Source organism: Nomascus leucogenys, chromosome 2 (genome assembly GCF_006542625.1).
Source record: "Nomascus leucogenys isolate Asia chromosome 2, Asia_NLE_v1, whole genome shotgun sequence".
Taxonomy (NCBI): domain Eukaryota; kingdom Metazoa; phylum Chordata; class Mammalia; order Primates; family Hylobatidae; genus Nomascus; species Nomascus leucogenys.
This window is the reverse complement of record NC_044382.1, coordinates 23,632,481-23,640,081: the sequence shown is the minus strand read 5'-3', so window position 1 is coordinate 23,640,081 and position 7,601 is coordinate 23,632,481.

Sequence of the window (7,601 nt, the reverse complement as noted above, 5' to 3'; positions counted from 1 at the left end):
GTCGAAGTAGAGGGACCCTAGTGATGTATACTTTGAAGACTGAAGGGATAACATATGGAGATGTTAGCTGGGCCTTATGGACTTGATAGGTCAAAGTGCATTCAAGGTAAGTAGAGCTGTCTTGTGCAAGGCAAATTACCGAAAAGCCAACACCCATTTGGAAGATCTCCAGTGCATCAATTTGACGAAAGCACTCTCATGGGATGTTAGATTTAGCACTCTCTCCTGGTAGACAGGGAGCTAAATGATTCAGTTATGTGTCCTCAGCCTGCATATCCCAGTACCTTTTTGTAAACTTTGAAAGCAGCATTTCAAAGGCAGTTCTGTTCTGTGTTACTGCCTTTGCCTTGAGTTATAGACTTGTATCATTTATGGTAATTTCCTGACATGTGCCTCTTCTATTGAGCCAGGAATTTGCCTGCCTCTAACACCCACTTTGAAGCCTAACTTTGACCTTGAGAATCATAGGGAAAAAGTATCACCTTTTTTCTTTTCACTTCTTGTTTTTTTCTTTAACTTTTATTTTAAGTTCAGGGGTAATGTGCAGGATGGGCAGGTTTGTTAAATAGGTAAATGTGTACCATGGTGGTTTGCTGCACAGATCATCCTGTCACCTAGGTATTAGACCTAGCATCCATTAGCTATTCCTCCTGATGCTCTCCCTCCTTCAACTCCTTCCAACAGGCCCCGGTGTGTGTTGTTTCCATTCGTGTGTCTATGTGTTCTCATCATTTGGCTTCTACTTGTAAGTGAGAACATGTGGTGTTTGGTTTTTTGTTCCTGTGTTAGTTTGCTGAAGGTAATAACTTCCAACTCCATCCATGTCCCTACAAAGGACATGATCTCAGTCTTTTTTATGGCTGCATAGTATTTTATGGTGTATATGTACTACATTTTCTTTATCCAGTCTATCATTGATGGGCATTTATGTTGATTCCATGTCTTTGCTATTGTGAACAGTGTTGTTGCGAATATACGGGTGTATGTGTCTTTATAATAGGATGATTTATATATTTTTGTGTCTTATACCCAGTAATGGGATTGCTGAGTCAAATGGTATTTCTGTCTCTAGTATCACCTTTTTTTCTGTACCATGGCCATTCTGGTATTTGAAGTCAGCTATTACACCTCTTCTGAATTTTGTCTTTCCTGGGTTAACCATCTACAACTTCTCTCTGTTTCCTACAATATTACCCTCACTGTTTTGGTTGCTTCAAGCTACTGTTGATGGCAGTTTTGCCCAGTTTTGCACCTGTGGCAAGATAACTTGGGATATGGATGATCTATGTTTTTGATAGTTCAATTGCACTTCCATAAGTGTAGTCACTTCTCTTAGGAGGAACTCTTAGTCTTTATTGGAGCTCTGTGAGCTGTGATCTTCTTGGGGAACTGACTAGAAGGGTCAGAACTGAAGCATTTGTATCAGAGAGGGCCTTGAAGAAATAGATTCTTATTTCCTGTGCCTGTCTTCTTTCACCTCCAGTCTCTTTTCTACAGAAAGAACACACACAAAGATAGCACACACATCTCTATTCAGTCTACAAAGCATGACGCCTTGCTGAGCATTTGCTTTCCAGGTAACCTCCACTATTTTATAGGCATTTGCTTATGAAGTTATTCAAGCAATTAAATCATTCATTTGCTCATTTATTGAGCACCATACATAACAGACTTGTGCTACAGATGCAGATTCAGAGTAGAGTCTGTGTCCTCAAGGAGATTACAGGCTTAATAGAGATAGGCTCTTAGGTGAGTGGATTATAGTTCAGTGGGTTAAATGCTAAAATGAGCATAGCAGCTAGGCGTGGTGGCACATGCCTGTAATCCCAGCACTTTGAGAGGCTGAGGCAGGCAGTTCACTTGAGGCCAGGAGTTCAAAACCAGCCTGGCCAGCACAGTGAAACCCCATCTCTACTAAAAGTAGAAAAAAATAGCTGGGCATGGTGATGCATGCCTATAATCCCAGCTACTTAGGAGAATTGCTTGAACCCAGCAGGCAGAGGTTGCAGTGAACCAAGATCATGCCACTGCACTCCAGCCTGGGTGACAGAGTGAGACTCTGCCTTAAAGAAAAATAAAATAAAATCAAATAATCATAGTAGAAACACAAAGTAGGGAGTGATGAAGTGGGTAGTATTGGAGGAAGTTGGGGGGACTTAATACCAGAAGATCATAATGACTAGATCATGTGTTGCTTGAAAGCAGGGACAGGGCCTTATTCATCCATTTTAGCCTCTGCTCCTAGCGTAGTGTCCAACATGTTGTAAATGCCCAGTTAATATTCATGGAAGAAGCTGAACGAGCTACTGTCTTCTGTTAAAGCTGGAGCAGCTCTTCTCTGAAGTTGCATTCAACAAGCACACGGTTGAAGAGAAAGAGCCCAAAGAGGATGCCCCAAACTGCTGGATTTTTGCCAGGAGAGTACAGAAGGAGTCCACCAAGTTGAGTTCTCCCGCATGAAAAATGCCATATCTCCCTGTAACTTAGTGTTTCCACTTGTACCTTTCTCACTCCTGCTGGGAACTTGCGCTGGGGTTCTGGAGGCCACCTGTTTCCCAGCATTTGGTCCTGGGGAAAGGAGAGGGGACGTCTCTGTTCCTGTGAAATTCCTCCCACTTCTCTCCCCATGGGAGACTCTCTCTCTGCATTCTTGAGGACTTTCAACTCTCACCTCACTAGATAGCAAGGATTGCAACATACTTGTCAAAAGACAAAAGCTCCAACTACTCAACTGTCAGCTCCTCGTGGTATTTGCAAATTACACAACCACTGGGAAAATGCCCATTGCCTTACACTTTAAAGTGTTTGGGTCTTACTCCCCCAAACACCCAGAGTAAATACTGAAACGTGTACAAAACTTTATATGTACATTATTCCATTAATTCTATGACATAGTCAGTGGAGGTGTCCTCCCCTTTATTTATAACGATGAGCCTATGAAGAGCTTTGGTTTCTCAAGACCATATTTTTGTTAAGAATTGAACCCAGGGCTAGTTTTTTTTTTTAACTTTTAATTTCAGGGGTACACGTGCAGGTTTGTTATACAGGTAAACTTGTGTCATGAAGGTTTGTGGTACAGATTATTTCATCACCTAGGTATTAAACCTAGTACCCATTAGTGATTTTTCCTGATCCTCTCCCTCCTCCCACCCTCCACCCTCTGACAGGCCCCAGTGTGTGTTGTTTTCCTCTATGTGTTTATATGTGCTCATCATTTAGCTCTCACTTAGAAGTGAGAACATGTGGTATTTGGTTTTCTGTTCCTGCGTTAGTTTGCTGAGGATAACGGCCTCCAGCTCCATCTATGTTCCTGCAAAGGACATGATCTCTAGTTTCTCTTATTATTTTTAAAATAAATTTTATCTTGGTTTTGAAAGTTAGATATGCTCACTATAGAAAATCTGGATAAAAGAAGAAAAGTAAAACCATGACAACAGAGATAGTTGCTATTAACAGCTTGGATTTTCTTCTGGTCTTTTTATTCTGTGCCCAGAAATATTACAACTAGGTACATGTACATATTTGTTTAGATATTGGAATCCTGTTACACCTGTCATTTTATGCCTTGCCTTTGACTTATTAGAATAGCATTCATTTACTTGACATGCCTTTATGGAGCATCTCCTACATGCCAGGTGTGAGCTGAGTCCCATAGTCAGGTGGGGACACTGGCATTCAACAAATAATCACAGTAATAAATGCAGAGTCGGGGACTGTGATAGTAACATGGAGGAGAAAAGATGATAGGAGGCAGGGGACAAGGAGATCTGATTTAGACTCAAGAGTTAGGGAAGGGCTTTCTGGGAGAAGAGACACTTAAAACTGAGTCCTCTAGACTGAGGAGGCTTTTGCCAGGAAGTTGGGGCTGAGGTGCAGGCAGCATCCAATCTGTGGGCTACGAGTGAAATCCCAGAGCCAGCAAGAACTTTCCAGGGCTGTGGGGCTGAAAGAAGGTCCCCGTGACAGGTGGGAGCCGAGCAAGGGAGAGGAGGCTGGCAAGAGGCAAAGCTGGAGAAAAGGCAGTACCTAGAGCCTTAGGGCCATATGAAGGCTGGGGCACGGCGGGGGTGGTCTTCGTCCTCATACCAAGTGAAGGCAGTGACGGGTTTTAAACAAGGGAGGAACCTGATCTGCTTCACTTTAAAATGATCATTTGGGCTGAATTGAGGAGTATGATGGGGGGCAGGGGAGGAGGAATTTAATTTAATTTATCATTACACATTCTGTTACACAAGTTTTAATGGCAACATATTATTCTATTTTCTCAATATGCTGTAATTTAAAAAATTCCCTGGTTTGGTGTTATTTTTATTATAATTTTTGAGGTAGTGAACATCCCTACAGTAAGTTATTGAGCATAGCAATGGTGATTGCCTTTGACAAAATCCCTAGAGGTGGAATTGTTGGCTCAGATGGCATGCATAGTTGTAAGGCTGTTTTTCTACATTTCTAAATTGCCCCCTAAAAGGCTGTATGAATTTTAGCTCCCCCAGGTAGCGAATAAATGCACTGATTTCCATATTCCATGGCCAACTCTAACTTAAAGTCTATGCCATGATAAGCTAAAAAGGAGATCTCATTTTAATTTCCATTTCTTTGATTACCAGCATGAGAGAACATTTTCATAAGCATATAAGTCATTTACAGTTTTTAAATTGCACCTGACCCCACATATTTATGTTTCTGGATCAGAGCTCCTTCTAGCATAGCTGTCACCTCTTTAGGATGTTTTCTGGGGGTTTTATGAGCTTTCCAGGCCAGGCTAACTTTAGCTCCAGGGAGACCATCTTCAAGGTTCAAAGATGCTGACAGACATAAATGACCATCCTGGGAGCGGGAGACCTAGGCATTTTTATTTACCATAGAGACTCATACAAAAAGGACAAAATAAATAAATAAAAAGATCCTAAGATAGAGATATTTTTCATATTCTTCCTTCTGTTAATATATAAGATGACTGGGTACTTTATGTATTCAACTGTATAGATCAGTGCTATCTGCTGAAAATAGGAGGCCTGTATGCAATTTAACATTTATTGCCATAATAAAAAAGAAAGGTGAAAGTATTTTTGATAGCATTTAATTTAATCCAATATATTAAATATGATCATATCTATACATGATATAAAAATTAATGATATTTTATATTTTTTCTCATACAAAGTCTTAAAATTTAGTGTGCGTTTCACATTTAAGCACGTCTCAGATGGACCTAGGCACATTTCAAGAGCTCAATAGCCCTACTGTGGCCTGTGTGACGGTTGGCCAGCATGAGTCTGGATGGTGGCCTGGAAGGCATGACATAAGATTTATAGCTTCATGGGATTTTAGAGCTGGAGAGGAGTTTAGTAAGCGAACGCTCACTAGATACACTGAAGGGAAAAGTCTCTGCCAAGACCACGTGGCTGGGCAGTGGTGAGGAATTGACACAGGTCTCTGCTGTCCCAGTACCACTTCTTCCGTTTTGGGATTATTGGGAGGTAATGAAATGCAGGTCACACAGTGAACTCTCACTAGAGGGTGAAGATGACGTCGTGGTTGTGGTGGTTCTACTGTGCACAACACCGTGGCTACACTAAAATAAAAGAAGTTTTGAGCCCTACTCCCCCCACGAAGCAGAGGAAGAGTGAGCAGGGAGGAGATCCTTCTGTCATGTCCAATCTGAGCCTTAAGTATATTTCTGTTTTTCAAGGCAAATATATTCTGGTCCACTTTTAGAAACATTAATCTCGGTCTTCGTTCTGTATGATGAATACATGAGTGACCAGCAGGTGGTGCCAGAGACAGTTGGTAGCCAGGGAATGCCCTAACTGTCCTCGGCTGGGATAGCTGAGGTCACTCACTGGCTGGAGTTGAGCATCTGGGGCTCACATGCAGGTGCAACGGGAAACTGGATCCTTTTAATATGAAAAATGGGTAACTGCAGAGCTAATTCTTATTGTCTAAAAATACCACTTTTTTTTTCACTTTAATAGATATTTATCAGGCTGGGTGTGGTGGCTCATGCCTGTAATCCCAGCACTTTGGGAGGCTGAGGCGGGCAGATCACCTGAGGTCAGGAGTTTGAGACCAGCCTGTCCAACATGGCGAAGCCCTGTCTCTACTAAAAATACAAAAGTTGGCCAGGCGCGGTGGCTCACACCTGTAATCCCAGCACTTTGGGAGGCCGAGGTGGGCAGATCACGAGGTCAGGAGATCGAGACCATCCTGGCTAACAGAGTGAAACCCCGTCTCTACTAAAAAAAAAAAATACAAAAAATTAGCCGGGCGAGGTGGCGGGCGTCTGTAGTCCCAGCTACTCGGGAGGCTGAGGCAGGAGAATGGCATGAACCCCCGGGGGGCGGAGCCTGCAGTGAGCCGAGATCGCGCCACTGCACTCCAGCCTGGGCGACAGTGAGACTCTGTCTCAAAAAAAAAAAAAAAATACAAAAGTTAGCTGGGTGTGGTGGTGCGCACCTGTAATCCCAGCTACTAGGGAGGCTGAGGCAGGAGAATCGCTTGAAACCTGGGAGGCAGAGGTTGCAGTGAGCCGAGATTGGGCCACTGTACTCCAGCCTGCGTGACAGAGCGAGACTCCATCTCAAAAAAAAAAAAAAAAAAAAAAAAAAAAATCATCAAAAGCCAATTCCAGATCTGGCCAGGAAAAGCATAGAGAAAATCCTGAAGGAGATAATTTTGAAGGACTGGCATTAAAAAGGAATGTAAAATATGTCGTTGATAAATGTTATATTGATTACAGGTTGATGTGATAACACCCAGAGTGTAACGCAATCAAGAGAGTTAAAAGAAAAGTGGTAGGGAAGTTCTTTGTGGAAGGAAAAACATGAAAGAGGATTAACTAATCGTGGATGACTTCATGAGGTGGCCCTGAGGCCCACCTGTGGTGTGGGGATGAGGAGGACTTTAGTAAGTGGTCAGGATGGGTGAAGTGAGAGGGTCAGGGAAACTTAGACCTAAGGTTGGGAGGGACCGCAAATATTTCACGATCCGACTCCCACTGCTCACATTTGATGCTCGAAGCCCCTTCTTAGAACTCCTACTAGGTGGAGATGTTTGTCTTTGAAGGGACAGCCTGTATGAGGCCGCTTAAGAAAAACCCAGTTCGGCAGGCTCTGTGAACTCAGAGGTTATAAGCAAGCAGCCCCCAGGCTAAATCTAGTCCACACAGGTGTGCAGCATGGCCTGCACAGCATTTTACACAATTTTCAAATTAGTGATTAATATGTGAGTGTCTAGACTTACCATGGAAACATCCAGGTTTCTGACTGGAGGTGCTCAATGGCTGTCCCCTGTGGTCAGGACAAGTGTCTCTCTGCTTCTTTGGCTTTGTGTTCTCTGCTTGACCTGGTAGCTTTAGAGTTTAAAATCTTTAGCTTAACTGCTTTATCACTCTAAGATATCCATGTTCTCTGTGAGCACAGAATTTAAGAAATCAAGAGTATATATATTCCTCTTATTAAATAAACCTCCCAATGAACAGATGTAAAATTTAGGAGATAATTTATGTGGAATAAGATAAAAAGAGAGGATATCATTTCTTAAAATGTTTGAGATGAAAAGAAAGTAGAATGAAACAAAAATCACCACAGGGATTGTTGACT